The sequence below is a fragment of the Oryx dammah genome, unplaced genomic scaffold, assembly GCF_014754425.2.
Source record: "Oryx dammah isolate SB20612 unplaced genomic scaffold, SCBI_Odam_1.1 HiC_scaffold_27, whole genome shotgun sequence".
Classification (NCBI taxonomy): Eukaryota; Metazoa; Chordata; class Mammalia; order Artiodactyla; family Bovidae; genus Oryx; species Oryx dammah.
The window spans coordinates 13,516,959-13,532,839 of record NW_024070211.1 but is presented as its reverse complement, the minus strand read 5'-3'; the positions used below and the strand labels follow the sequence as shown (position 1 = coordinate 13,532,839).

The following is a 15,881-nucleotide window of genomic DNA, read 5'->3' as shown; positions in this document are numbered from 1 at the left end:
TATCTGGGTCGTGAAGATCTTTTTTGTACAGTTCTTCCGTGTATTCTTGCCACCTCTTCTTAATATCTTCTGCTTCTGTTAGGTCCAGACCATTTCTGTCCTTTATCGAGCCCATCTTTGCATGCAATGTTCCCTTGGTATCTCTGATTTTCTTGAAGAGATCTCTAGTCTTTCCCATTCTGTTGTTTTCCTCTATTTCTTTGCATTGATCGCTGAAGAAGGCTTTCTTATCTCTTCTTGCTATTCTTTGGAACTCTGTATTCAGATGCTTATATCTTTCCTTTTCTCCTTTGCTTTTTACCTCTCTTCTTTTCATAGCTATTTGTAAGGCTTCCCCAGACAGCCATTTTGCTTTTTTGCATTTCTTTTCCATGGGGATGGTCTTGATCCCCGTCTCCTGTACAATGTCACGAACCTCATTCCATAGTTCATCAGGCACTCCATCTATCAGATCTAGGCCCTTAAATCTATTTCTCACTTCCACTGTATATTCATAAGGGATTTGATTTAGGTCATACCTGAATGGTCTACCGGGTTTCCCTACTTTCTTCAATTTAAGTCTGAATTTGGCAATAAGGAGTTCATGATCTGAGCCACAGTCAGCTCCCGGTCTTGTTTTTGTTGACTGTATAGAGCTTCTCCATCTTTGGCTGCAAAGAATATAATCAATCTGATTTCGGTGTTGACCATCCAATCTATGTTTTATTTTTCCTTTATTTTTATCACTGTTCTCTCTGAAAGTGAAAGTGAAAGTCGCTCAGTTATGTCTGATTTTTTGTGACTCTTTGTACAGTCCATGGAATTCTCCAGGCCAGAGTACTGGAGGGGGTAGCCTTTCCCTTCTGCAGAGGATCTTTCCAACCCAGATCTTTCACATTGAAGGCAGATTCTTCACCAGCTGATCCACCAGGGAAGGCCAAGAATACTGGAGTGGATAGTCTATCCCTTCTCCAGGGGATCTTCCTGACCCAGGAATCAAACCAGGGTCTCCTGCATTGAGGGCGGATTCTTTACCAACTGACCTATCAGGGAAGTGAACTGAGAACTTCCACATGTACAATCTGGGTTTAGAAAAGGCAAAGGAACCAGAGATCAAGTTGCCGACATCTTCTGGATCATAGAAAAAGCAAGGGAATTCCAGATAAACTTTTGCTTCATTGACTATGCAAAAGCCTTTGACTGTGTGGATCACAGCAAACTATGGAAAATTCTTAAAGTGATGGGAATATCAGATCACCTGACCTGCCACCTGAGAAGCCTGTATGCAGGTCAGGAAGCAACAGTTAGAACCAGACATGGAACAATGGACTGGCTCAAAATTGGGAAAGGAGTACAGCAAGGCTGTTTACTGTCACCCTGCTTATTTAACTTATATGAAGAGTACCTTATGCAAAATGCTGGGCTGAATGAAACTCAAGCTGGAATCAACATTGCAGGGAAAGTATCAATAACTTCAGATATGCAGATGACACTACTCTAATGCCAGAAAGTGAAGGGGAACTAAAGAACTTCGTGATGAAGGTGAGACAGGAGAGCGAAAAGCTGAGTTAACATTCATAAAATGAAGATCATGGCATCTGGTCCCATCACTTCATGGCAAATAGATGTGGAAAAATGGAAACAGTGACAGACTTTATTTTTGGGGGCTCCAAAATCACTGCAGATGGTGACTGCAGCCATGAAATTAAAAGATACTTGCTCCTTGGAAGAAAAGCTATGACAAACCTAGACAGCATATTAAAAAACAGATATATCACTTGCTGACAAAGGTCTGTATAGTCAAAGCTATGGTTTTTCCAGTAGTCATGTACAGATGTGAGAGTTGGACCATAAAGATGGCTGAGCACCAAAGAATTAATGTTTTCGAACTGTGATGCTAGAGAAGACTCTTGAGAGTCCTTTGGACAGCAAGGAGATCATACCAGTCAATCCTAAGGGAAATGAACCCTGAATATTCATTAGAAGGATTGATGCTGAAGCTCTAACACTTTGGCCACCTGACATGAAGAGCACATTCATTGGAAAAGACCCTGATGTTGGGAAAGATTGAGGGCAGGAGGAGAAGGGGGAGACAGAGGATGAGATGGTTGGATGGCATCACCGACTCAATGGACATGAGTTTGAGCAAATTCTGGGAGATGTTGAAGGACAGGGAAGCCTGGCGTGCTTCATTCCATGGGGTCTCAAAGAATCAGACACAACTAAGTGACTGAACAACAACTCCCACGGCTGCCAGAATAACGTCTCTCTTTCCCTTGTTTCCAACCCCATTTGCCTTCCTTTTCCTTCATGGACAATCATTTAATTAATCTTTGAAATTATAATTAAGTATTATCATAAATTTCAATAGTATTTTTAAAATAGTAACTTTTGAGTGAGTGAGTGAAGTCGCACAGTCGTGTCTGACTCTTTGCGACCCCATGGACTGTAGCCTACCAGGCTCCTCTGTCCATGGGATTTTCCAGGCAATAGTACTGGAGTGGATTGTCATTTCCTTCTCCAGGGGATCTTCCTGACCCAGGGATCGAACCCAGGTCTCCCGCATTGTAGACAGTCGCTTTACCGTCTGAGCCACCAGGGAAGTCCTTTTAGTGTTTGAATTTAATTTGTGAGAATGGATTGTGTTTCTTTTCTTAATTAAATTTTAAAATTGGAGTACAGTTGATTTACAATGTTTTGTTAGTTTATTCTGTACACAAAAGTGATTCAATTATACATATATCCACTCTTTTTTGGATTTTATTCCCATATAGGTCATTACAGAGTATTAAATAGAATTCCCTGTGCTATGCAGTATGTTCTTGTTAGTCATCTTAATCATCTATGACTAAGTAAGATGTTAGTCATATATATATATTCAGGTGGTAAAAAATCTGCCTGCAATGCAGAAGATCCAGATTCAATCCCTGGGTTGGGAAGATCCTCTGGAGAAGGGAATGGCAACTCACTCTACTATTCTTGCCTGGATAATTCCATGGAAATAGGAGCCTGGTGGGCTACAGTCCATGGGGTCACAAAGAGTTAGACAGGACTGAATAACATTTTCAATACTTTTGGGGTGTATATGTCAGTGCCAATCTCCCAGTTTATCCCTCCCACTTCCTCTTTACCCCATGGTAATAATAAGTGGTTTGACATTTTGGGGGGGAGGCTGTGCCCCAAAGCATATGGAATCTTAGTACTTAGACCAGGGATAGAAGCTGCACCCCTTGCATTTGGAGCATAGATTCTTAACCACTGGACCCCCAGGGAATTTCCTGTAAGTTTGTTTTCTACATCTAGGACTCAATTGCTATTTTGTAAACAGGTTCATTTATACCATTTTTGGGGGGTAAGATTCCACATATAAGCAGTATCGTATGATATTTGTCTTTCTCTTCATTCAGTATGACAATTTTTAGGTCCATCTATGTCGCTGTAAAGGGCATCATTTCATTCTTTTTTATAGCTGAGTAATATTCTGTTGTGTATATGTACCATATCTTGTTTATCTATTCCTCCATCAATGGACATTTAGGTTGCATCCATGTTATGCCTATTGTAAACAGTGCTGCATTGAACATTGATGTACATGTATCCTTTTGAATTATGACTTTCTTTTGATATCTGCCCAGGAGTGGGATTGCTAGAACATATATTAGCTCTATTTTTAGTTTTTTAAGGAATCTCCATACTGTTTTCCATACTAGCTGTACCCATTTACCTTCCCACCTACCATGTAGGAGGGTTCCCTTTTCTCCACACCCTCTCCAGCATTTATTATTTTTAGATTAAAAAAAAATTTATCTATCTTTTTATTTGGCTGAGCCAGGTCTTAGTTGTAGCACATGAGCTCTTGGTTGTGGCATGTAGGATCTAGTTTCCTGACCAGGGATCAAACCCAGGCCCTCTTCATTGGGAGTGTGGAGTCTTAACCACTGGACTACCAGGAAAGCTCCCACTTCTTGTAGATTTTGCCATAGCTCACATTTATAGATCAATTCTTTAATGACTTCAAGTTCTGGTACCCTCAGGCAATACATGGTTCCATAATCCTTGTTGAGCTCAAAGATTGTGCTATCAAAGATCTGGTAAAGGCAAAGAACCTGCAACTCCTTCCAGCCCTTTGAGCTCACCACTGATATCCCTGATTCTGATGACAAATGCCAATTTGGGTTTCACAGGTAGATAGAGATTGCCAACTTTCCTGTCACCCTAACCGTTCAAATCTCAGTCTATACATCTGCTTATATTCCTTGTAATAGTGATTAACTTTTTTGTAGGTAAGCTTCCTCTTTGCCTTTCAAAGCATTTTTTTGGGCAAACTTCGTTTAGATGCTTGATCTGTGAACTTCTTTCTTAGATGCAGCTCTGTAAAACTCCTTCACTCTTAAAGACTTGTGATACTCTGGGAATCTTTTCTCCTTTTCTGCACCCTCCATGATTCCAGATGGAAAAGAGGAAGAAAAAAATGTTTTTCTTTTCCCAAAACTAACAGAGTGAGGTTTAATGAGAATAAAAAGTGAAGTGATAGTGAAGATGCTCAGTTGTATCTGACTCTTTGCGACCCCGTGGACTGTAGCCCACCAGGCTCCTCAATCCATGGAATTTTCCAGGCAAGAATATTGGAATGGATTGCCATTTCCATCTCCAGAATGAGAATAAAAAGAAAAGCACAAATAAATAATATAAATGATAAAGGGCTTCCTAGGTCGCTCAGTGGGTAAAGAATCCACCTGTAATGCGGGAGACACAATTTCTACCCCTGGGTCACAAAGATCCCCTGGAGGAGGGCATGGCAACCCAGTCCAGTATTCTTGCCTGGAGAATCCCATGGACAGAGGAGCCTGGTGGGCTTCAGTCCATAAGGTTGCAAAGAAGGGACACAGATGAAGGGACGGAGCACGCACCAAATAAATATAATAACGGGGCTATAACTACAGGGAAGACATAGATTTAAAAGACAATAAGAGGATTTCCATGGTAGCCCAGTGATTAGAAGCTAACTGCCAATGCAGGGGACACAGGTTTGATTCTTGATCAAAGAACAGCCCACATGCCTCCAGGGCAATGAGGCCTGTGCCTCAGAGCCCGAGCTCCGCAAGGAGAGAAGCCATCACAGGGAGAAGCCTGTGCATCGTTACCAGAGACTAGCCTCTGCTTGCCACACCTAGAGAAAGCCTGTGGTCAGTAACAAAGACCCAGGGGAGCCAAAAACAAATAAATAAAATATTTTTTAAGAAAGGTGGTAAGAGAAAACTATTGTAAACTTATGCCAATAAATTTCCAAATTGACATGAAATGAACAACTTTCTAGAAAATGTAACATCTAAAATTGACTCAAGAGAAACCCAAAGACAAGTAACCTTGTAGTGCTTCAAATTGTACTCTGGAGCATTTATCTCAGAGAAATGAAAATCATGTTCAAAAAACAAAACAAAACATCTGTACATGATGGTTTATAGCAGTTTGGCTTATAATAGTGAAAAACTGGAGACAGGCAAAATGTCCTTCAAAGGTTGAAATCAATGGTTCAACTGTATCACTGAATACTACTTAATTCAGCAATGAAAAAAGAACACTGATACATGCAACAACGTGGATAGAACTCAAGGGAATTATACTGAGTGAAAAAAGCCAGCCTTGAAAGGTTATGTACTGAATGATCCCACTAATATAACATTCTTGAGATAAAATTATAGAGATGAAGAATAGATTAGTGGTAGCCTAAGTTAGAAATGGGGGGGCAGGGGATTTTCCTGGTGGTTCAGTGACCAAGACTCCACACTCACAGTGCAGGGCTGCTGGGTTCATTCCTTGATCAGGGAACTAGATCCCACATGCCTCAGCTAAGAGTTCAAATGTCCCAACTACAGATCCCACATGCCACAACTAGGACCTGGTGCAGCCAAATAAATAAATAATTTTTAAAGAAGAAATAGAGAGAGGAGTGGTTAATAAAGGGGGAGAAGAAGGATCCTTGTGGAGGTGAAATAACTGTGCCTCTTGACTATGGTGGTTGGTGGTTATACCAATCCATACATGTGATCAAATTTCATAAAACTATACACCCACACATGCAGATGAGTGCGTGTAAAACTGGTGAAATCTGAATAAGTCACGTGACTTGCTCCATGGTCAATTTTCTGATTTTGATACTGTACTATAGTTATGCAAGATGTTACCATTGGGGAAAACTGGGTGAAGGGTAAAGGGGATCTTCTAGAACATTTTTGTTTTTGCAACTTTCTGTGAATCTATCAGTATTTCATAATGAAAGGTTTTTAAACACTGGGGCAGTAAGCAGCTTCCAACAAAAAGATCACCAGGCCATGATGGTTTTACAGGCAAATTCTGCCAATTTTCAAGCCACAGATTATTCTTATACACAGATCATCTTATACAGCTTCTTCCAGAGCATAGAGAAAGAGGGAAAACCACCTTCTGTCAAATCCATGAGGCCAATATAACCTGATACTAATTTCAGATAAAGTTAAAATGGAAAAGATATTACAAATCCATTTTACTTGTGAATATAGCTGCAAAGATTCTAAACAAAATATTAGTGAATAATATCCAATAATAAGTAAAAGAAACATACAATGACTAGGTTGTAGTTATCACAGGAATAAATATATGTTAGACTATCCAGAGATGTCACTGTTATAACAGATTAAGGAGAAAAACATCCATATGAACATTTCAATAAATGCAGGAAAATTATTTGACAAAATTGAACATAAATTAGAAATAGAACAGTAATCAAAACAAAAAAAATCAGTCCTGAGTATTCACTGGAAGGACTGATGCTGAAGCTGAAACTCCAATACTTTGGCCACCTGATGCAAAGAACTGACTCATTGGAAAAGACCTTGATGCTGGGAAAGATTGAAGGCAGGAGGAGAAAGGGACAACAGAGGATGAGATGGTTGGATGGCATCACCGATTCGACGGACATGAGTTTGAATAGGCTCTGGGAGTTGGTGATGGACAGGGAAGCCTGGCGTGCTGCAGTCCATGGGGTTGCAAAGAGTTGGACAAGACTGAGCGACTGAACTGAACTGAACCAAAAGAAAGTACCTATAAAAAAACTCACAACAAATGTTATCATAAACATAGAAACTTGGAAAGCATTCCTTTTAACGTTATAAACCTGGTATGCATGCCAACTATCACTCTTTCTCCTCAACAATGTGATGGAAGCTCTAGCCAGTGCAGTAAAAAATAATAAGAAATTCATGGTGGACTTTCCTGGGGGTACAGTGGATGAGAAGCTACCTGTGAATGCAGAGGACATGGGGTTGATCCTTGGTTAGAGACAATTCCACATGCTGCAGAGCAACTAAGCCCAGGTGCCACAAGTACTAAGTCCATGCTCCCGAGCCTGCCAGCTGCTACTACTGAGCCCACATGCCAGAACTACTGAAGCTGGTATAACTAAAGCCTGTGCACTGCAACAAGAGAATCCCGAACACCAAAATGAAGAGTAGCCCCTACTCATCACAACTAGAGAAACCGCTCAGGCAATAAAGAAGATCCAGTGCAGCCAAAAATAAATAAATACATACATAAATAAATTCAGGGCATAACTATTGAAAAGGAAGAAATAAAATTGTCATTATCTTCAGATGGCATGATTATTTTAATTAAAAAAGGCAATAACCTATAGACAAGTTATGGGAGTAATAGAAGAATATTGCAAGGTAGTTGATTTTAGGGTCTGTATACAAAATAACCAAATAGTTTGCAGATCAAACCAGTCAATCCTAAAGGAAATCAATCCTAAATATTCATCAGAAGGACTGATGCTGAAGCTGAAGCTCCAATACTTTGGCTACCTGATGTGAAGAGTCAAATTCTTAGAAAAGACCCCGATGCTGGGAAAGATTGAAGGCAGGAGAAGGGGATGACGGAGGACGAGATGATTGGATGGCATCACTGACTCAATGGACATGAGTTTGAGCAAGTGCCAGGAGATGGTGAAGGACAGAGAAGCCTGGCGTGCTGCAGTCCATGGGTTCACAAAGAGTGGGACACAATTGAGCGACTGAACACAAAACAAATATAAAGAAGGCATTCACTATTCTATAGACCAGCAAGTTTATATGCTGTAATTATACAAATAAAACATTAAAATAGCAACAAAACTATGACAGAGGAGTGAATCTAATGAAAAAGGTACAAGATCTTTATATACAACATTATAAAACTGTACTAAAAAATACCAAGTGTGTATTAGTTGCTCAGTTCTGTCCGACTCTTTGCAACCCCAGGGACTGTAGCCCACCAGGCTCCTCTGCCCGTGGGATTTCTCAGACAAGAATACTGGAGTGGGTTACCATTTCCTTTTCCAAGGGATCTTCCCGATCCAGCAATCGAACCCCGGTCTCCTGCATTGCAGGCAGACTCTTTACTCAGTGAGTCACCAGGGAAGGCCCTACCAAATACCAAAGAAGACCTTGAAAAGTTAGACACATCCCATATTTAGAGTAGGAAGGCTTAGTATCAGAAAGACACTGCTCTATAAGTTGATCTATAAATTAAATATATTTTATTTATTTCTAATTTCTTTTACTGTGCTCGGTCTTAGTGGTGTCACACAGGATCTTTTAGTTGAGCCATGTGGAATCTAGTTCCCTGACCAGGGGTCAAACCCAGGCCTCCTGCAATTGGGGGCACAAGGTTTTAACCACTGGACCTTCAGAGAAATTCCTCAATAGATTTTAAATCCAAATCAAATAGTATTAGATTGACAAGCTGATTCTGAAATATATATATATAAGAGCAGAAGACCAAGAGTAGTTAAGACTAAATTTTATTTTTTAATTTATTGTATGTATTTGAAATTTTCTACAGTAAAGAAGGTTTTAAAAAACCATGTCTGTTTTTGGTCTTTTATTCTTACTGTTATAAAACTCCCATATAGTCATCATTCAACTCTAACAATGATCAATTACTGTACTATCTTGCCTCATTTATATGCTCTTTTACTTCCCCCACTCCTGATTATTTTGAATCAGATCCCAGACATTACATCATTTCATCCTAAATGGGAAATGGGAACTCACTTTAAATGTTTTGACAACATAGCTGCAAGAGGAATTTTTTCCCTCTCCAGTTAAGTTACTCATACATTCCAACAAAATAAAACAGAAAAGGAAGTTAGATTGTGTTTCCCTTAAATATATTTCAAATTTCTTTTTAATTTTGACAGTTTAGTAATACATCTAAAATTTTCAAATAAATACAAAAAAAAAGATGGAGTTAGCTCCCTTTTCTTTCTAAGCAACCTGTAAGAAAATGGTTAACTCAAATACATTAGGCTAGTGGACTGAGGTATTGATTTTTTTTAAAAAAGGTTTCTTGATTTTTATTTTAATCAGTGAGAGATATAAAGGAGTGCATACATATAACATATATATGAAGGGTACAGTCTGTTAAATTTGAACATCCCTGGTGGCTCAGAGGTTAAAGCGTCTGCCTGCAATGTGGGAGACCTGGGTTCAATCCCTGGGTCGGGAAGTTCCCCTGGAGAAGGAAATGGCAACCCACTCCAGTATTCTTGCCTGGAGAATCCCAAGGACGGAGGAGCCTGGTGGGCTACAGTTCACGGGGTCACAAAGAGTCGGACACGACTGAGCGACTTCACTCATTCATAGAGCTATGTGGCCTTCCCAGGTGGCTTCAGGGGTAAAGAACTAGCCTGCCAACGCAGGCGATGTGGGTTCCATCCTTGGGTCAGTCATAAAATCGGTATGGTGTAAACTTCACACTTTACTGCCAGAATGATAAATCTTTCGTTTATCTTCTTGAACACAATAAACAACGTGATGACTACAATATGAGGTACTCTGGCATGCCTTTCAACTGTGTCGCTGTTGTGCTGTTTTTTGTTCGTGTTATCTTGTCTTCCAGTATACCTAATAGTTTTTGTTTGTGAAATAAATACATTTGCATAATTGTTCACAGAAATAATTCAACTTCCAGAGGATTCACTTTGTTTTCTGCCCAGTATTTGGGCATTGGCATGCTGGAATCATTCAGACAATTTCAGGGTTTCAGGTATTTTGAAGCTGAGTTTCAATCTGTAAGACCTTCTCTACTCTACGTACATTTGCTTTTAGAGTATAGTCCTTTAGGATCCCAGTCTCAAGTGAGAGCTGTTTACTAGGTGCTTTCTCTCTTAGCAGGTTCTGGACTCCGATCTCTGTTCTGGGAGGTACCCAAGGTAGGCTCTTAACTGTACCAGAGAAAGACTAGTAGTCCTATTTGCAGGGCTTACATTCCTCAGTTTCTGTCCTTTCTCAGATCCTGGCTCAGTTAATTCTTCACTAACATTAACTTTTTGATGATTTCAACAGGAAATTTTCAGATTTTTCCAGTTATACGAGTTTTCCTCAGTGGGAGAGTTGGTTGGAATTGCTTAGTCACCAGTGCTGGAACAGCCCAAACCTTCCCTCCTACCTTCCTATGGGAAAAGCACTCTAACAACCAAGATTTGCTAAGAAACAAAGTTACAATGGAAATGCTAACAGTGTAACAAATACCCAAGCACCAAAACAATGAGCGGAAGTGCCACCCAAGGGAAAGTCTACAAATACACAAAAACTCAAATGTAACACAGTTGAAAAAGCAACACAAATCAGCACTGATAACAAAACATCTTTCCAGAGAATTGGAGGTGTTCCAAGGTTGCTTGAGAGTGCTTTACATTCAGTGTACAAATACCACATTATTGTAACATTTATCATCCAATAGCATTGACTATAAGAAAGAATGAAAGTTTGTGGAACTGAACAGCATTTGTTTACTCCAGGAGTTTTTCTCAGCTGTCATCATGGGCCAGTTTTGCTGACTCACCAGTGAACTTCAGATCACAGCTTGACAACCGCTTCCATATGAAAGAAGAGGTAACGTTTGAAATTCTTGAACCAGGGGTTCTTGGGCCTTCACTAAACATTTCTGTCTGAGATCTCTTTGTCTGATTAAGTTACAATGGACTGGATTAGGTTTTTACTGATTAAATTAAAATACTTCTCAAATCCACCCTAATCCTCGACCAGGTCAGTTTGATTAGATTTTTGGTTTTTGAAAATTTTGAAAATTACATTATCTGTTATGCTTGGGTTTAATTGGCTGGATTGTAAAGATTTCAAGATCTAGGAATGATTAAGACAATCTTCTGGGCTTCCCTGATGGCTCAGATGGTAAAGAATCTGCCTGCAATGCAGGAGACCCAGATTCAATCCCTGGATAGAGAAGATCCCCTGGAGAAGAAAATGGCAACCCACTCCGGTATTCTTGCCTGGGAAATCCCATGGATGGAGGAGCCTGGTGGGCTACAGTCCATGGGGGCACAAAAGAGTTGAATACAACTGAGCAACTAAATAACAAGAGCCTTCTGACCAGACAACTCTCAGCAAATAACCTTAGATAACTTGCTTGGATAAATACTAATCTGTTTCCATAACATTCCAAGTCTCGGTTTTCTCATTTTTAAATGGGAATAATGTTGTCCATGTCATAGGTATGTGGAGACTTCAAAATGAAATACTATATGTAAAAGTTTTGCTGTGCATGGCACATAGGTAAGCATTTGATAATAAGATATCTTATGAGTCTGCTGCAGGTGATATTCTGATAAGAGTTATTTTTGGGACCTCAGGTTATATTGGGTAACTCAGGTCTTTTGAAAACAGTTTCTTAAAGCAGGGATGGATGGCTGGCTTTCTGTTGGGAGTATAGCTTTTGATGGAGGAGAGGCCTGAAATGGGGTGTGGTTCCACATGACTGTGGCCAAACTGATAATGGAATCTCTGAGTAATGAAAGCTAAAGCTTAAAACTGAGTCAATCATGGATCTCAGAATATAATCACAGAGCTCACAGCCTGGTAAAGTTCTGGAAATTTTTTAATTTTCTCATGTCACCTAAGTTTTCTCTCTTAAAATGTTTTTCTAGTTTGGCTACTCAGCACATTCCACTGTCCTGGCCCAATAGGGCTAAATGCTTTATCTGCTTTATTACACTTAAAATTACACTTAGTGATGTTTTATTAACTTTAAGTTCCATGGGAGAAAAACAGAGGCTCAGAGAGTTAAGTAAGTAACTTCTGGCCTGGCTAAAGAGTTGGATCTCCGAATACAACATATTAGCTTTTAGTGTTGTTGGATTTGAGAGTCATCACTCTAAATGGCTGTTGAATTCATTCATTTAACAAATGCTTAATGAACAAAGTCCCTGTACTTTACACTAAGTTGCTCTCTGGGGATTCAGAAATGAATCTACAGCCACAATAAAACAGCTACATCTAGTGAATGCTAATTCTATGTCAGGCACTTTATATATATTAGTTTATTTAACTCTTGTAATTGTCCTGTGTGTATCAGTTCAGTTCAGTTCAGTCGCTCAGTCAGGTCCGACTCTTTGCGACCCTTGGACTGCAGCACACCATGCCTCCCTGTCTATCATCAACTCCCTGAATTTACTCAAACTCATGTCCATGGAATCGGTGATGCCATCCAACCATCTCATCCTCTGTGGTCCCCTTCTCCTCCTGTCTTCAATCTTTCCCAGCAACAGGCTCTTTTCCAATGAATCCGTTTTTTGCATCAGGTGGCCAAAGTATTGGAGTTTCAGCTTCAGCATCAGTCCTTCCAATGAATATTCAGGACTGATTTCCTTTAGGATGGACTGATTGGATCTCCTTGCTGTCCAAAGTATGGAAACCCTTATTTTGCAAATGAGGGCACTGACACCAGGAATACCTGCAAGGTCACACAGCTTCGGAGTAGCAGAGTTCTGATCTTTAAATTCCAAGTCTTATCTTCTTTTTCAGAAATAAAATTCTCACTCTTTTAGAGCTACCAGGGAAGCCCCTTTTAAATAAAAATAACATTAAAATAATGTAAACAATTTGAGGGCTGATTATCTCACAACCTGCGAAAACAGGATTTAGTGATTGTTTAAATTTTTGCCAGTTTAATAGATGAAATATTATATTTAAAAGTTGCATTTCTTTTTATTACTTATTCTCAATTTTATAGCTTTATTGAGATATATTTCACATACTATAAACTTTATCTTTTAATATACACACAGTTCAATGGTTTTTAGTGTATTCTCAGAGTTGTGCAACCACAATTACAGTTTAATTTTAAACTTTTGTCAATACCCCCAAAAGAAACCCATACCTACTAGCAGTCCCCTCTCATCCCTACCCACCTCCCACTGGTCAGTCTCAGGTTATCTTTTCTGTGTTTATTAGCCATTAGTGATTTCAGGTCTGTTTTGAATTGCTCGCCAATGGCACCCCACTCCGGTACTCTTGCCTGGAAAATCCCATGGACGGAGGAGCCTGGTAGGCTCCAGTCCATGGGGTCGCTGGGAGTCTGAGCGACTTCACTTTCACTTTTCACTTTCACACATTGGAGAAAGAAATGGCAACCCAGTCCAGTGCTCTTGCCTGGAGAATCCCAGGGACAGAGGAACCTAGTGGGGGTAGCACAGAGTCAGACATGACTGAAGTGACTTAGCATAGCAGCAGCAGCTTTCTTTATTTTCTAAATTGAAGTATAGTTGATTTACAATGTTGTGTTACTTTCAGATGTGCAGTATAGTGATTCAGTTATATATATATATATATATTCTCTTTTAATATTCTTTTCCCCTATAGGTTATTATAAAATATTGAGCATAGTTCTTTGTGCTATACAGTAGGTCCTTGTTGATTATGTTTTACATACAATAATATCTATCTGTTAATCCCAAACTCTTAATTTATCCCTTCCCCGGTTCCCCTTTGGTAGCTGTAAGTTTGTTTTCTGTGTCTGGATTGTGCTCTCTCTTTTTTCAAAACGCTCTTTTTTAATTGATTAGAGAATTTCAGTATTTATCATGAAGATTAACCATTGTGGTCCACTTGGTAAAGAATGTGCCTGCAATGTGGGAAACCTGGGTTCAATTCCTGGGTTGGGAAGATCCCCTGGAGAAGGGAAAGGCTACCCACTCCTGTATTCTGGTCTGGAGAGTTCCATGGACTACCGTCCATGGGGTCGCAAAGAGTCAGGCAGGACTGAATGACTTTCACAACCGTTTGTCTACCACTAGTTACAATACTTTAAAGCTGTTTTCTCATTTATGCATTGATGGTGGCACTCTTACTGTATAGACGTTTAAATTTCAATTTCTAAAGAGATTTATTTTGATTCATTATAAACATTCTCTCTTTCTATTTAAAAGCTTTCTCCCCCTATAATCTCTTCTGATCTTTTACAGGGTTGTGGTTTGCCTATGTTTTCGATTCATCTTGGGTTTAGTTTGAATTATAATAGCTATATCTTATCAAATACCTTGAGAAGGAAATCACAACTCACTCCAGTATTCTTGCCTGGAGAATCCCATGGAAAGAGGAGCCTGGCGGGTTACAGTGTATGGGGTTGCAAAGAGTCAGACACCACTGAACGACTGACCCTTTATGAAATACTCATTTTGAAAAATCACTTTCATCAAATGCCCAAATTTCTATTTTCCGAACTGGACAGAACAACATCAGCTAACACTGAATCAGTGCTTACAAAGTCGGCTTTGCGTCTTTGGTTTATGTTGATGTTCTGCTATCTCTGTCTTGAAATTTATTAACGATTTTGAACAAGGGGACCTGCACTTCCACCTTGCGCTTCTTGTTGCTGTTCGGTGGCTGAGTCCGACTCTCTGAGACTCCGTGGACTGTAGCACACTAGCACTCTGTCGTCCACTATCTCCGAGTTTGCTCAAATTGAGGTCCATCAAGTGGATGATGCTATCTAACCATCTCATCCTCTGCCGCCCTCTTCCCCTTTTGCCTTTAATCTTTCCTGGCATTAGGGTCTTTCCCAAACTCCTCAAATTCTGTATCGGGCCTGTTTACCAGTCTCAGGCACTGTACTAATCATTCCACATTATTAAATGGACTACTAAACCACATTATTCACTAATCCTCAGGGCAATGCTGTTAAGTAGCAATTTTCATTTTCCTCTGAATTTTTCAAATGGGGCAACGTAGGCAGGAAGATTAAATAATGCCAGAGCCAGAAAGCTGCGGCAACGGAGTTTGAACCCAGCACCTCTCGGGCCAGAGTCTTGGAGTAAGCGTCCATTAACCCTGGAGGTCGTTATAATCTAGAGGTGAAGTTGGGAGGGCGCCGGGGCGGATGGCGCTGCGGCTGAGGTCACTGCTCTGACCCCTCGGGCCCAGGTCCGTGAGGTGCTGGACCAAGATCCGCGCACCCTGGGCGCTCCAGTGTCTGCCCGCGGGACTCCGCCTTCTGTCCGCGGCGGCGACGCACGTTTGCCTTGCTGTAGGGAACTCGCGCGCGCAGCGGTTGTGTTGCCAGCGAGTTTCCCAAGTTCACACAGGCCCCGGGTTGGCATGGCAACCAGGCAACCTGTTCCTGAGCAGCCTGCCTTCTCCGCACATGCAGCTGCCACCGCCGGAGCCGGGGCCCGAGCCTATCCCATGATGCACCGCGCCAGCCCAGTCCCCAGTGGGCCGCCATGTTGTCGGAGTGAAAGGTAAGGGGGAGCGAGAGCGCCGGAGAGGGAAGATCGGGGGGCTGAAATCCATCTTCATCCTACCGCTCCGCCCGTGAGTATCCGCACCCCGCTAACCCCAAACGCTGCTCCGGACCCCCAGCGAGCAGACTGTCCCTTTGTATTGGTGTTTGAGAGCAGTTGCGGGGATGAGAAGGGCCTTGGAAAAGCCGCCGGGGCCCTGGCTGAGGCTTCTCACTCGCTGTTCCTCGTTCATGTTTTGGAGTCAGCAGCAAGGCCCCTATTGTTATCAAAGGAGGGAGGGGGTGGGGAGCGGGGTCGAAGCGAGGAAAATGCCGGGGGTTTAGGCCCGGGCCCTGGGCATAGACGTGCC

General features: G+C 41.0%; 1 protein-coding gene across 17 annotated transcripts in view; it reads left to right on the top strand.

The window, feature by feature from the left end:
• Window positions 1–15,500: 15,500 nt before the first annotated feature.
• The window catches only part of PUM1 (pumilio RNA binding family member 1), a 125,309-nt gene continuing 124,928 nt past the window's right edge, over window positions 15,501–15,881 (top strand). For 13 of the 17 annotated variants that reach the window (XM_040227962.1, XM_040227961.1, XM_040227952.1 and 10 more), the window contains exon 1: window positions 15,509–15,602. The gene's annotated coding sequence lies outside the window, so the exon portion shown is untranslated. Of the gene's footprint in view, window positions 15,603–15,881 lie in introns of all 17 variants that reach the window. The other 4 variants (XM_040227967.1, XM_040227958.1, XM_040227968.1 and 1 more) reach the window with 3 other exon arrangements.